General features: G+C 35.9%; 1 pseudogene; it reads left to right on the forward strand.

The window, feature by feature from the left end:
• Nucleotides 1-5,555: 5,555 nt before the first annotated feature.
• LOC106986635 (profilin-1-like) lies at nucleotides 5,556-8,480 on the forward strand (annotated as a pseudogene).
• The last annotated feature ends 6,181 nt before the right edge of the window (nucleotides 8,481-14,661 follow it).

Raw genomic sequence — 14,661 nt, forward strand, 5'->3', positions numbered from 1 at the left:
CAGTGTATTCTAATCATGCCTTCAAATATGGATAATGGATTGGAGGAGAGAGAGTGTGCTGGGCAATTAAGAACATCGCTACCCCAGAGAAAGATAATGAGGAATGTGCTGTGTGTACCCTTACCCTTCCTTTGTGTCCTACAATATATCACACCCATAGAACTTTAGCTTCCATACTGAAGGACAATACAACTAGTTAGTTAGGTCGTCTTCATCTGTTATCAGGTCTGATTTTTCCATGTGCACCTGAAAAACTTTTACCTCACATCTCTGAAATTTAAAGTTTTGTAAGAAACATAATTACAAATCTTGGTGCTATTCAAGTAAATACTGAAATCATGAAACTAGAAGAGGCCTAAGAAAAAAGTAGAAGATTATAAAAAGACTTTTTTTATATATTAGAAACATGACAAAAAATTTAAAATTTTTCTAGAGTTTAAAAAATGATAAAGTAAACATAAATGAAGCAAAATTACTGTCCTCTAAGACAGAACTGAGGAAATCACTCAGAAAGCCTTAACTAGGTGTATTAGACTCTATAATGTAAGGACAAGGTTTTTGCCTGCTTCCTATTATATTCACAGAGCTTAGAGCTCAATATTTATTCAATAAACATTTATTAATATATTAATATGTTAATTAGCCATTATGAAGCAAAAAAGCAAACATAATGTAAATTATTAAAGTAAGGAGAAAGGAGAATAAATATAGGAAAGACAACATCTGTCTAAGAAGAATCCTAGAAATAAGAATACAAATGGGAAAAGAAAAAATAAGTTAAAAAAAATTTTTTTTACATTTATTTATTTTTGATAGAGAGAGACAGAGCACAAGTGGGGAGGGGCAGAGAGAGAAGGAGACACAGAATCCAAAGTAGGCTCCAGGCTCTGAGCTGTCAGCACAGAGTTCCAAGCGGCTTGAACCCCCAAACCGCGAGATCATGACCTGAGCCGAAGTCGGACGCTTAACCGACTGAGCCACCAGGTGCCCCTTAAATATGTATTTCTGAGCTGAAGAAAAATATAATCTGCAGAATGAAAGATCATCCTCTGTTACAAAATATGAATGAAGGGGCACCTGGCTGGCTCAATTGGTTGTGAGTGTCTGACTCTTGGTTTCAGTTCAGGTCATGATGCCAGTCAGGGTCCTCTGTTGGGCTCCAGTCTGAGTATGGAGCCTGCTTAAGATTCTCTCTCTGTTTCTCTGTCCCTCTTCCCTGCTCACACACTTGCTCTCAAATAAAAACAAACAAACAAACAAACAAACAAAAAACAGGAAGTCAGAAGGTTCTGGAAAAAAAAAATTCCTTAAGGACAAGATGGATCCCACTCAACAATCTGTATAATTAAGATCTTGAATATTTTACCAATGTGACTAAACTTATGGGCATTTTGCTGCCAGTAAGAACAAAAAAAATGGAATTAGAAACTCTTTGGAGAACCATAAGCTATGTAAGAAACCCAAAGATCACATATTGAGCACACTAAAATATAATATGATTTTGAGCACTAAGACCTTGGAATTTGTCTTTTGCTTGGCACAGTTTCAATTATGTAGGATTACATCGCCTTTTTCAATGGGCCCATGACAATATTTGGATTGCAATAATATTTATAAGCTTAATACTATAATAAATAATTTAAATAATACTTATGCATAACATCAATCACATTTACATAATGTTAATATTTTATGAGGTTGATATATTTTCAATTTTTTAATTTTTTTGTAATGTTTATTTATTTTTGAGAGAGAGATAGAGACAGAACATGAATGAGGGGACGGGAGGAAGCAGAGAGAGACGAAGACATAGAATTCAAAGCAGGCTCCAGGCTCTGAGCTGTCAGCACAGAGCCTGATACAGGGCTCAAACTCACAAACCATGAGATCATGACCTGAGCCAAAGTCAGATGCCTAACTGACTGAGCCACCCAGGTGCCCCTGGTTTCAATTTTTTAAATCAACCAATAGTGAAAACACAGGCAAGAACATGAAACTTGAAAGACTGAAACAAAATATGACTTGGCAAATCAAACAATGCTATGTGACAGAATTAAGAAAACACAAAGGTACAGAGAATTAGGAAAAATATAAGTATACTACTTTATCATATGTAATATGAGGTCAATGCGTACTTTTAAATTACATGATTCAGGGAATATTTGTTGAAGAATATTACTTAAAGTCATGGATACAATACTAGAGAAGTTATAAATATTGTAAATAATAATTTGGTACTAGAAAGAAGAAAGGTGGACGTTAACATGATAATCTAAACTTAGTAGATATTGACTGAAGTTGATAAATCAAGAAACAGAAATAAATACATATAATTTAGAGAAACAGTGATAACCACACATGAAGTGAAAACATTCTTTAAAGTACTCACAACTGCAGATTACAGCTAGAAGTGAAGACAGATGAAGGAAGAAACTTTAATTTTAAAATTTCCTTTCAAACCATCTTAAGATACAGATATATATCTCCATATATGCATATATATGGAGAAAGTGTTTCCTCTTATTGTTTCCTTTCTACAAGAAACCCTGATTTCTTTCATTCTCCCCACCCATATCATCAACCAGTTCTTCTCTTCCTCTTGGTTTTATCCTCTAAGTATTATTCTACCTTATATTTTATAGCATTCTCACAGTTTCCATGTACATTCATTCTCTCAGTTAACCTACTAAATTATTAAACCCATTCTAAAATTGCTGAAACTTTGTTTCAGATCAGTTAAATAAGTTCCTCCGATCATTTCAAAAACTGTGTGTCAGAAACTGATAGGCACAGGGAATTCAATGGCCAGGGACATAGATAGTTGAGTGGGAGTGTGCAATGTTAATGACACAAATTAATATACAATTAAAAAAGGAGATAAGTGATCCAAAGGAAAGCAACAGGATTTCAAGAAACTCACAGAAATTAATCTGTTCTAAGTGAGATGAGTAAAAGTTAAAAAGCAAGTAAAGGAGAGGTGCTTTAGAGAGAAAGATACAATGGACAACAGTTCTGAGAGAGGAAGCATTGTCTAGTAAATGAAATACGGCTGTAGTGCCTAGAGGATATAGCATAAGAGGAACAGTAACAGAAGATGAAACTAGAGAAATAAGAGAGCCAGACTATGCAGGATCTGTAGGCTGTGTTAAAGACTGCTGTCTTTATCCTAAGGACAATGAGAAAACATTTAAAGGACAAGGAGACATAATTTCATCGTTTTTGCATTTGAATCTAAAGATTCTGGCTACATTACGGAGGGCTGGAGGGCCAGGGTATCTGTGTAGATATTCAGTCTCCAAGTCCAGTGCTCTTTCTATTAGAACCATTTCTTGAGAGATATCTTCCTATTAAAAAATAAATCAGTTATTTGGATATTTTTCTTTTAGCACAACTTCTAGCAAAATTTGAAGAGCTCAACACCATTATCATTGTTACATACTGCCTGGAACACTACCTTATACTCAAAAGAAGATCAATAAATGCTAGGTGAATAAATGAATATATTGCTTCTCTATAATTTTTTTAATATTTACTTATTTTAGAAAGAGAGAGAGAGACAGAGACTGAGTGTGAGTGGAGGAAGGGCAAAGAGAAAGGGAGACACAGAATCCGAAGCAGGCTCTAGGCTCTGAGCTGTCAGCACAGAACCTGATGCAGGGCTCGAACTCACAAACCGTGAGATCATGACCTGAGCTGAAGTCAGACGCTTAACCAGCTGAATTACCCAGGTGCTCCGCTTCTGTATAATTTTTAAAAAATCACTATGCCAAAAGATGACTTCCATATATCTCTTTGACTTATATTTCCCTTCCATGGAATATCAGTTATTTTTCTTTGCCTTTCTCCTCTCCCACACAAGGAAAATGTATCTTAGATATTGTCAACCCACAATAGTGAAGAGATTTCTGTAAAACACAGAGAAATAGTTTAGGAAAATGGGAGAAAAAGAAAGGAATTCTGAATTCTCAAATGGTCATTTAATCTAAAAAGGACTTATGTGATTCAAAGGGTTATGTGAACTCTGTATGGGGGGTGATGAGGTGAAAGAAGAGAAGCAAAATACTACAGGTATGAGGAAGTAGTAACAAGGGAGCATGGAATGAAATAAGTTAACAAGCAGGACACATAAGACACAAACACACAGACACATCCAAGGCCCACACAGATAATAAAACATGAAAACAAGTATGTACATGTTTTCATGTCCAAAAGTATTTATACAAATCTGCACATAACAAACCCTGATATCAGCAGTCAGAACACAGTTACTACACATGTGAAACATCCAAGCACCTAGCTGGATACAGAAGAAAGCTGATATTCCCTATGAAAATTCGTATGTATACCTGTGTGTGCCTGAGTGTTTCAGGCACACTGTTTATGGCAAACAGTGTGTTTGTTAGTTTATGGCAAAACTCAACACAAGTGAACGACAGGGGCATCTTTTTATTTCTACTTAGAGTATACTGAAATCCCATCGTCAAATGAAATATGGTCCAGTAGCCTTTGCCATGTTAGCACCTGATTCATCATGTTACATGTGACTCATTTATAAGGAATGTAGTATACCATTCTACATATATTCCTTATACTACATATAAAGAATGTAGTATAAGGATGTAGATACCAATTAATCATTTCAGGAAAAAAAGAAAAAAAAAACAAAACCTCAACACGTTAATTTGGAGGGAAAATGTTTCTAAAGCACCTTACATAAATACTCTGATACTTGCTTCTCAGCTGATGGTGTCTTGACCACCCACACACACTTAACAGTGTGCCAGAAACTATTATCCTTGTTTTTACCTTCCCACACATAATTCTATCCCTTCTTCCCCTGAGCTTGTTTTTCAGGTTGTAAAGTGATTGGAACACAATGTCTATTTCTATTAGTTTTGAAGACTAACTAATAATATATACTTCTAGCTGAGAAAATATATTTTAGAAGTTGGTGTTCATGGTTTATAATAATGAAAGCAAGAAGAAAAAGACCAGATCATTTGAAATGGATTTACATTAAAGAAAAAAAAATTTTTACAAAAGAAATACCTTGTACACATTAGTATGTGGGAATCTTTCAGCATATGAAAGAGTCATAAATTCACCAATATTATTATTATATCAATAGTATATAAGAGACATATTTTGACTTTTATATGTACAGGACTAAACCATGAATCTAAAATGCTAACTGAGACATATTTTGACTTTTATATGTACAGGACTAAACCATGAATCTAAAATGCTAACTAAATCAACAATTCTTCTATGAACAGAACTCCTATTAGTAATAAGCCAAGATTTGTAAGGAATGTAGTCTTTTAGCACCCAGCCTGTGATGGCAGGCCCTCACAAAAGAAGAGGTAAAAGGTGTCTCTAGGGCAGGTTTTAAACTCCCTTTCAGGGATCACATGTCTCCCTGAGCAAAATGATTCAGTTGCCTGAGACACTAAGCAACTACAACGAAAAAGGGCTTTCTGTTTTGTTTTTTTTTTTTTTATCCATATAACACACTCATGCATTTTATCCTTGGACATGTGTGTGTGTGTGTGAAGATGTACCTATTAGGATTGTCTGATGGTGAAGGAAAACACAACTCTAATATACCTAAGAACACAGAAAATTCTGGAAGAACTGAACACTCAGGCTATGAAAAGAGCAAGAACCAGGAGAAGCAAGAGAAATTTATAGACAGTTTTCCTATGTGCTCGTTGGATGATTTAGACAGATGATCTTTTGAATCTGTATATTTCCATGCAGGGATAATACTGCTGGAAGTGACACATGCTTGTCCTTGGGCAGGTCACCTTTCTACTTTTGTAAACCTACGGGGAGGTGAGTTCAGGGAGCAGGTTACTACAGGATCCAGAAGAGGCATCTCTCCATTGGAAGGGAGAGAAATACCAAACCAGAGAGGCTAGAGACAGAAACATGCTGTGCACACAAGCCAGCCTCCAAAATAGCCCATAAAAAACTTCATACCTTTGAATAATCTCCTGTATGTGAATCAGGACTGATCTCTGAGACCAGGAGAATACAGCAGAAGTGAAGAAGTTTTGTGACTTCCAAGTTAAGGCCACAAAAGTCATTGGAACTTCTGTACTGATCTCTTATTTACTCTAGAAAAAGCCAGCTTCTGTGTCAGAAGGACACTCAAGTAGAGAGCCCTATGGAGCGGAGGGCCCCATGTGAAGAGGGACTGAGATCTCCCTTCAACAGTCAGCACCAACTTGGATCCTTGGAAATGGATCCTCCAGATCCAGTCAAGGCTTCATATGACTTCTACCCCAGTTAACATGTGACTGCAGTCTAGTAAGAGGCCTGAATCACAATCTGCCTGGTGAGACTGTTCCAAATTCCTGACCCACAAAAATGGTGAGAGACAATAAATAATTATTATTGCTTTAAGCCGCTAGAATTTGAGGTAATTAGTCATAGAGTGATAGATAACTAATAAAGTGACTTTCAGCCACTAAAGAGAAACATAAATTTGAGAGGTTTATGAAAAAGTCAAATCAACAGAAATCAGAGCATAGACTTAATCAACTAGTGTCTATTAATTACCTATAAAGTGGTGAGGAGATATTATATAATAACTGATGGTATGATATTTGGAACTAGAAGACTTATGTTAGTATCCTAACTGCTCCACTGTGTGACCGCAAATTACTGACCTCTTTGGCAAATAATACCATTTTCTCTAATTTGTAGAATGGATATGCTAAAAATTATATTTAATTTAAAGGTTGATTGTGAATATAATATGACATGATCCAATAAAAGACCTAGAACTTTGGTAGGCATATAATAATGTCTATGCTGTGTAATATATTATATATTATGCATATTATGTATATACCTTCATATATATTACATATATACCTATATATATGTCTATACACACATATAGGCACTGACATACATTCATATAATCTTTTAATTCTTAAAGCAACCTTATGAACTATGTACCATTATATTGTCCATTTTACAGAGAAAGAAACTAAAAAAAAAAAAAAAGCACAGACAGTAAAGTGTAGAGCCTTGCTTCAAATCCATAGAGTTTGTTATCAGAGTTTGCACTCTTAATTATTATGATATAGAAACTTCTAATTAATTAGGATATGCTCCACAAATACTTGATATTATTGAGAAAGTGTTCTAGTTTATGTTGGAAGTAATACATCTATCATCTTTTTTTTTCTTATTGAGGTGACATTTTAGATGAGAAAATGAGATAATAAGAAAATCAAATATTTTTTAGGAATATTTTGTTTTATAGAAAAAGTAATGTTTCATTATGAAGAATTAAGTTAATATTTATAAAATGGTCTCTAAGAACTAGTAATGGGACAATGCCTCCAGATAAACACATTCTTGATAGAATAATTATGTATATACATTTGAGGGCTCTGATATAATGTACACAAAATATAAGTGTGTTTGAGAGTTTTTGACTTTTCCCTCATTGTTAGATTGTCAGCCAGCATTTCTCATTGTTTTCCATGTATAGTCTCAGAAGTCCCCTTAATCTGCCTGTCTGTACTCCTAATTGGCTTTGAATTGAGAAAATAAATGACTATTTATAGTACATTAAGTTGAACAGTATACTCAAAAATTCATATCTACCCAGACCTCAGAATGTAATCTTATTTGGAAATAAGGCCTCTGTAGATGCAATTAGTTAAGGTACAATGAGATCATACAGGACTAGGGTGCACCCTAAATCCAATGACTGGTGATCCTGTAAGAAGAGGAGGGAACACACAGAGACCTGCAGAAAAGAAGGCTATGTAAATACAGAGGCAAAGATTGGAGTGATGAAGCTACAAGCAAAGGAAAGCCAAAGATTTCTGGGAGCCACCAGACATAGAAAAAGCAGAAGATTGTTCCCTACAGCATTTATAGAGAGCATGGCACTGCCGACACCAGGATATCGGACTTCTAGACTCCAGAACTGAGAAAATAAATTTGTTATTTAAAGTCATCAGACACAGCAGAGCCAAGGTCCCAATGACAGCGCGTGCTGGAGCTCTCCACCTTCCCGCGCCCGCCAGCCAGAGGCGCCCTCGACCTACATCCACAACCTCCTGGCAGAGGTCACGTGTCAGGACGCGGCTGTCCTGGCCTAAAAGGACTCGCCCCCCATCTGGGTCGCCATCCCCGATAAAACCTTAGTCAATAACATGCCAGCTGAGTTTGGTGTCCTGCTTTGCAAAGACCCGTCAAGGTTTTTTTTCGTGAATGGGCGGACAGTTGGGGACCAAAAATATTCTTTCATCTGGGACTAACTGTTGCAGGAAGGGGAATTTACCGTGGATCTTCGTACCAAGAGCACCCTCAGAGCTCCCACTTTCAACATCACTGTCGGCAGGACTGCCAAGATGCTAGTACCACTGATGGGCAAAGTGTGTGTCCACGGCGGTATGATCAACACCGAATGTTATGCAGTGGCCTCCCACTTGCAGTGTTCCCAGTACTGACCTCCTCTGTCTCTTTCCCCCACTATTCTTCACTGCTTTTGCGTGCCTCTCCTTCCCATACACATACATAACACCATTTTTATTTTGGGACATAACCCCACACTTCTTATTGCTGACAAAACCACATGGGCTAGGGGCTGGGACTGGATGGACAGACACCTCTCCCTACCCATACCTGTGTGTTTTTGGAAAACTGTGGGTGTGTGTGTGTGTGTGTGTGTGTGTGTGTGTGCGCGCGCGCGCGCGCGCGCGTGGGGGGGGGCGGGGGGGTTCTGAATAAAAAACATTCTACTGAAAAATAAATAAAGTTATCAAATTAAGTGGTTATTTATTAAGGCAGTCCTAGGAAATAGATATACCAACATTATAGAAATTGTATTAAAAGGGGTTATTAAAATGCAGGAGGGTACCTCTCTATCTCTCTGAATGTGGGTATAAACCCTTCTTAGGGAAAGCATGCATGTCTGGGGATTTGGGAAACTATTTCAGGAGCCTCTATTATTTATTCTGGGTTCCAACTTCAGAAGCAACAGACTGAAATTGTTGTCAGGAGAGCAAGAGAGACTTAGAAACCAAGGATACCTGCTTTGACAGGTAATAACATAACTAGTCCCTGAGATCTCTTAAATTGTAAGAGAAAATAAATGTGTGATTCTGCCTGAGAATCTCATTACCTGAACCACATACAGGTAATAATCCAAGGTCAGAAGCACAGCAGAGAGAATAGATTAGCCTCAGTTGGGGTCTCCAAGCATTATGCATCACACATGAGTCAAAGGTCCATGGAACCCCTCTCTTCACTGGTGAATCATGTTTATCAGCAACAGCAGGTTAGATTACAGAAGTTACTGGTGTGCTCTTGGTAGCTGAAAAGGACACTCCACAGTTGAATGTATTTGGAACAAGCTGTTCCAAATCCTATTATTTGCACCTCACTGCTTATTATTGGAAACTTACAAAGAAGCAAAAAAGTCATTTCTATGGAGTTTGGATGTAATTTGACTTCCTTCTATAAAAATAACTAATGTTTCTTATTTCCTGAAATTCTTCAGTTGGCTTTTGATGATTCACAGAATATAATGTAACATGAGAACAAGAGTTTATTCCTCAGGCTTTGAGCAGAGAAAACCAGAGGAAGATGGCTATTGTTCAAATGATGTAACTTATGCAAAATGCCAGGAATACAGTGTAAGTACTCACTAAAAATTAGTTCCTTTCAGTTACCTTAAAACTCCTCCTTTTTTGATTTTTTAATTTTGTTTTTTAGTGTAACAATTAGAGAAAGATTGATATATATATATATCTCAAAGAGATACAGGACTCACCTAAAAGAGCTCCCAATGGCCAAAACTGGAACAATTTGAGCAACAAAATAAATAAAGTAGTATTGGATTATAACACAAAGTATAAAAGAAGTATCTCTGAGTTGATACTGATATAAATTACTGAATAAATAAATGGGTAAGAAGAGACTAATCTTCCATATAGAAGAATTTAAAATAATTTATATAGATAACTGTGCCCTCAAGAACTTATGCCTCTGCCCTTCTGCTGAAGTGTAGGCTACACACAGTGACTTTCTTTCAGAGAATACAATATGGAAAGAGGCAGAAAAGTAACTTAGTGGAGAAGATGGACAAACACTATCTAGCCAGGTGATCAAGGTTAACATTAACCACAATAAATATGTTGATAGTATATAACCTAGATGTGATGTGATCTCTGTGGTCTCCTCCCAAACCCCATAACCCCAGTCTCAGTATTAGAAAAAAGATGAGGCTAACTCAAATTGAGGGACATCCTACAAAATACCTGACCAGTGTTCCTCAAAACTGTCAAGGTCATCAAAAGCAAGAAAAATTTGAGAAACCATCAGTTTACAGAGGCCTAAAAAGACAGGACAATTAAATGTTATATGGTATCCTGGATACAATGCTGGACCAGAAAAAAATATTGTCAGATATTAATAATAGGGGTAAGTGGATGTGAAGTATGTGGGAACTTTACTACCTTTGCATTTTTTCTGTAGATCTAAAACTACTCTCAAAATTTTTATATTTAAATTTTTATATATGCTTGGTCTCTATTCTTGGTTTCCTAGCTATAGCTAGCTAGCTCCCTCAGGAAGCTCACTCAGTTTAGCACCTAATTAAACCCCACAAAATCCCTATGAGATAGATTTTATCATTTTTACAGGTAGTAAACTAGAAAAGCTTAAATAGCTTACCAAAAGACCTATCTGAAATGTTGCAGTGCTAGAAATGGAACTCAGCTTAGTTCTAGAACTTACATTCTTAACCACTATCCTGTACTATCCCATCATATGACAGTATATATAGAAAATGTAAAATCATGTACATTTTTAGAACTGATAAATTATTTTAGGAAGTCATTGACTATATGTTCAAAATGGAATAATCTATTGTATTTCTACAAATTTGCACAATAAATTATTAGAAAATAAAAGTATTAATGAACATACTGTTTACAGTAGCATCCTAATTATGAGGAATAGAAAATCTAATAGCAGATGTGTAAGACCTCTACATAAAAAAAATAATAATAAAATAAAATAAATAAAATAATTTAAAAAATTAAAAAAATAAAACAGGGGCACCGGGTTAGCCCAGTCAGTTAAGCATTTGACTCTTGATTTTGGCTTACATCATGATCTTATGGTCATTTAGATTGAGCCCCATGTCGGGCTCTGCACTCACAGTGTGGAGCCTGCTTGGGATTCTTCTCTCTCTCTCTCTCTCTCTCTCTCTCTCTCTCTCTCTCTCCCCACCCCCCCCCCAGGATTGTGTGCTCTCTCTCCTTCTCTCTTTCAAAATAAATAAATAAACAAAAAAAATAAAACATTATTGAGAGAAATTAAAGAAGATCTAGATAAATGTAGCTATGTAGCATGTTTATTCATGATACTATGAAGATAATTTGATATTATAAAGATTAATTCTCCTCAAAATTCTAAAGAATCAATACAATGATAACAGAGTGGGTGTATGTGTGTGTAACTTTATCAATTATTCTAAAATTTAAGTTGAATCCAATGGACTTATAATAGTCAAGATACTACTCAAGATAGAAGAAGGGGAAATATTTGTTTTAACCCTTGATATATTTATTGTAAAGCAACATTTAATTAATACAGTGTGATATTAATTCCTAAATATACAAACAGACATGGAAATTGATTTAAAAAGAGCCCAGAAAGGGATCTATGCATATATGGACATTTATTTTAAAATAAAGGTAGCATTGCAGAACAATGAAAGAAAGGCAGCCTTTTCAATACATAGCCATGAAACAACTGGATAAAATATGGGGGGAAATATATATATATATATTCACTACTATTTCTACTTCATATCACATATAATCAAAATTTCCTGGCATATAGATGTAAAAGGCAAAACCACGAATTTTCAAAATATGATACAAAATAATTTATCTTCATGACCTTGGAATAGGAAAACGTTTCTTAAACAAGGCACCAAAGCACTGCACATAAGAAAGAGATTTAAAAATTGTGCTACATAAAAATTAAGAACTTTTATTTTTCAAAAGATATCATCAAGGGGTGCCTGGGTGGCTCAGTTGCTTAGGCATCTGACTGTGGCTCAGGTCGTGATCTCCCAGTTCATGATTTCAAGCCCCACATCGGGCTCTGTGCTGACAGCTCAGAGCCTGGAGCATGCTTTGGATTCTGTGTCTCTGTGTCTCCCTTTCTCCCTGCCCCTCCCCTACTCGTGCTCTCTCTAAAATGAATAAGTGTTAAAAAAAAAAAAAAGAAGATATCATTAAGAGAGCCAAAAGCAAGCCAATGTACAGAAAAAGATATAGAACACATATGGGAATATATAAAGAACTCCTACAAATCCAAAAGTAAAAGCTAGCCAATCAAAAGGGAAAGGAAACAAGAGTGGAATGGGCATTTCCTAGAGAAGATAGCCTCATGGCCAATAAATATATGAAAATGTTTTCAATCTTAGAAGAAATCAGGGAAATGCAAATTAAAATCACAAAGAGATACTACTAGAAACCCACGAATAACTAAAATTAAGATCTTACAACCATCTTGTGCTAGCAAGAATGTAGAGCAATAGGAACTAACATACATTGCTGGTGAGATAATAAACTGGGACAACAACTTTGGAAACAGTTTGGAATCAGCATCTAAAATTGAACATATGCACACACTATAATAAGAATCCTACTGCAAGGTATATATCCAAGAAAAATGTGTGCACATGTGCAGCAAAAGACATCTACAAATATGCATACTGGTTATAAACACCTCAAACTGGAAAGAGCCCAAATATCTATCAGCATTAAAATGAATAACAAATTGTAGAATACTCAAACAATGAAAATGAACCAACTCTATGTACATCAACAACAGGAGTGTGTCTCACAAACAGAACATTGAGCAAAAGAAGCCAGAAAAAATGGAACACTCACTGCGTGGTTTGATTTATATGAAGTTCTATAACAGGTAAAACTATAGTATAATGATTAGAGATCTGTGCTCCAATGGAAAAAAATTACAAAGAAAAGAAAGCATATATCACGAAAGTTAAGGAGAGCCTACTCTGGGGGCAAGGATGGAGATCCAGGCTGTAGTAATTGGTAGTAGACATGATTTCCTGGTTCTTCATTTTGTACTTTATAGTATTTCATTGAAGTGTATATTTTTGTTTTATGGTCTTCTCAACAAAATATTTTAAAATATAAATTATTTTATTCTTTCATTTAAATATATTTTATTTCTTAATTTAAGAATTTTATAAGAATAAGGCATACTACAATGTTGTTATGTTACCATTCCTGTCACAGGCTACACAACATGAGACCTTTAGGATCCCATCCCCAGATATACCTAACTTGCAAAATATTGAATCAAAATGAAAGTAAACTAGAATTTTATACTAGAAAAGAGATAGATTTACCAAGGATGACTAGAACTTTAATTACAAATTACACATGACTTCCAATAAAATCTTCCCCAAAAAGGCAAGACTATAATCACTCTCACTACTATACCATGTCCCCATTGTGCTATTAGACAGGATGGTAATTAGCATGGTCACAACTATAACTGTCAAGCATGAAAGCAATGCTGAATGTGTTTCTCACCCAGCTGCTATCAGCATGGGGTAGAAGAATTGAAAACATTGCCAAGAAATCAATCTCTTCCATCGAAACTGAGCCGACTCTGAGCAGTAGTTCAGTAGTTTCATAAGAACAAATAAAACCTCAACTAACTAATCATTGCCCAGAAAATTAACACAGAAGTCAATACAGAAGCCTCTATTCCATACTTTACCCATGGTTTATGTGCAGGTGTTTTAAATGCCTGCCAAGAAAATATGTAAGGTGTTTCAGGAAGCAGAAAAGAAGTAAATAGCATATTCCTGAGTATATGAAGGGAATATGTTAACTGTCAAAACTAGTTACAATTAGGAAAATCCCTTTACTTGCAAGATTTTTTTTCTTTAATTACAAAAGGCTTCTCATTTCTAGAAATTAAGAATGAATTTACTGCAACCCCAAGTGGGCAGTAGTGAGTTAGCAATATGGGAGAAGAAATCAGATGGCCGCATCCTCTAGTAGAATTGTGAGTGTGAAAGAAGACTAGCCAAGAAGTTGACTGAATTGGGTCAATTTGGCTAGTGGTTGACTCTAGGGTATGCAGGGCCCCAAACAAACAATTTTTTGTAGTATTCCTTCCAATAAAAACAATTTAATTAAAAATACATTATAAAAATCCATGGATCTGTGAAAGACATAGGAAGCAGGACTACATACAGGAAGAATTTTAACTGCAATGGAAGCCTGAGAAAGTCTTGTCCAACCTGGTGGTGAGTTCTAGTGGTAGTATTAGCTGTCATGGTGTTCTTTATCAGGCCAAAATGGCCAGGTCTTAGATAACTCACTGATCCAGTCACCTGTTGTGGGCTTCCCTAGAAAGGGTATGACCTGGAGTGGAACAACTTTGGGAAACTGAGGCAAGTCCTGAAGGAACTGAGAGCTGAAGGATGTCTGCTGACTGCAATGCACATAGCTGAGCAGCAAGTTCTTCTCTGAAGGGGCACCTTCATAACACATCTCTATGCCACCATTGCCCACCCCTGGTACTACTCATACAAACTTCATAAACTTTCAGAGGACAGCCTCT

The sequence above is a fragment of the Acinonyx jubatus genome, chromosome B1 (assembly GCF_027475565.1).
Source record: "Acinonyx jubatus isolate Ajub_Pintada_27869175 chromosome B1, VMU_Ajub_asm_v1.0, whole genome shotgun sequence".
NCBI lineage: Eukaryota > Metazoa > Chordata > Mammalia > Carnivora > Felidae > Acinonyx > Acinonyx jubatus.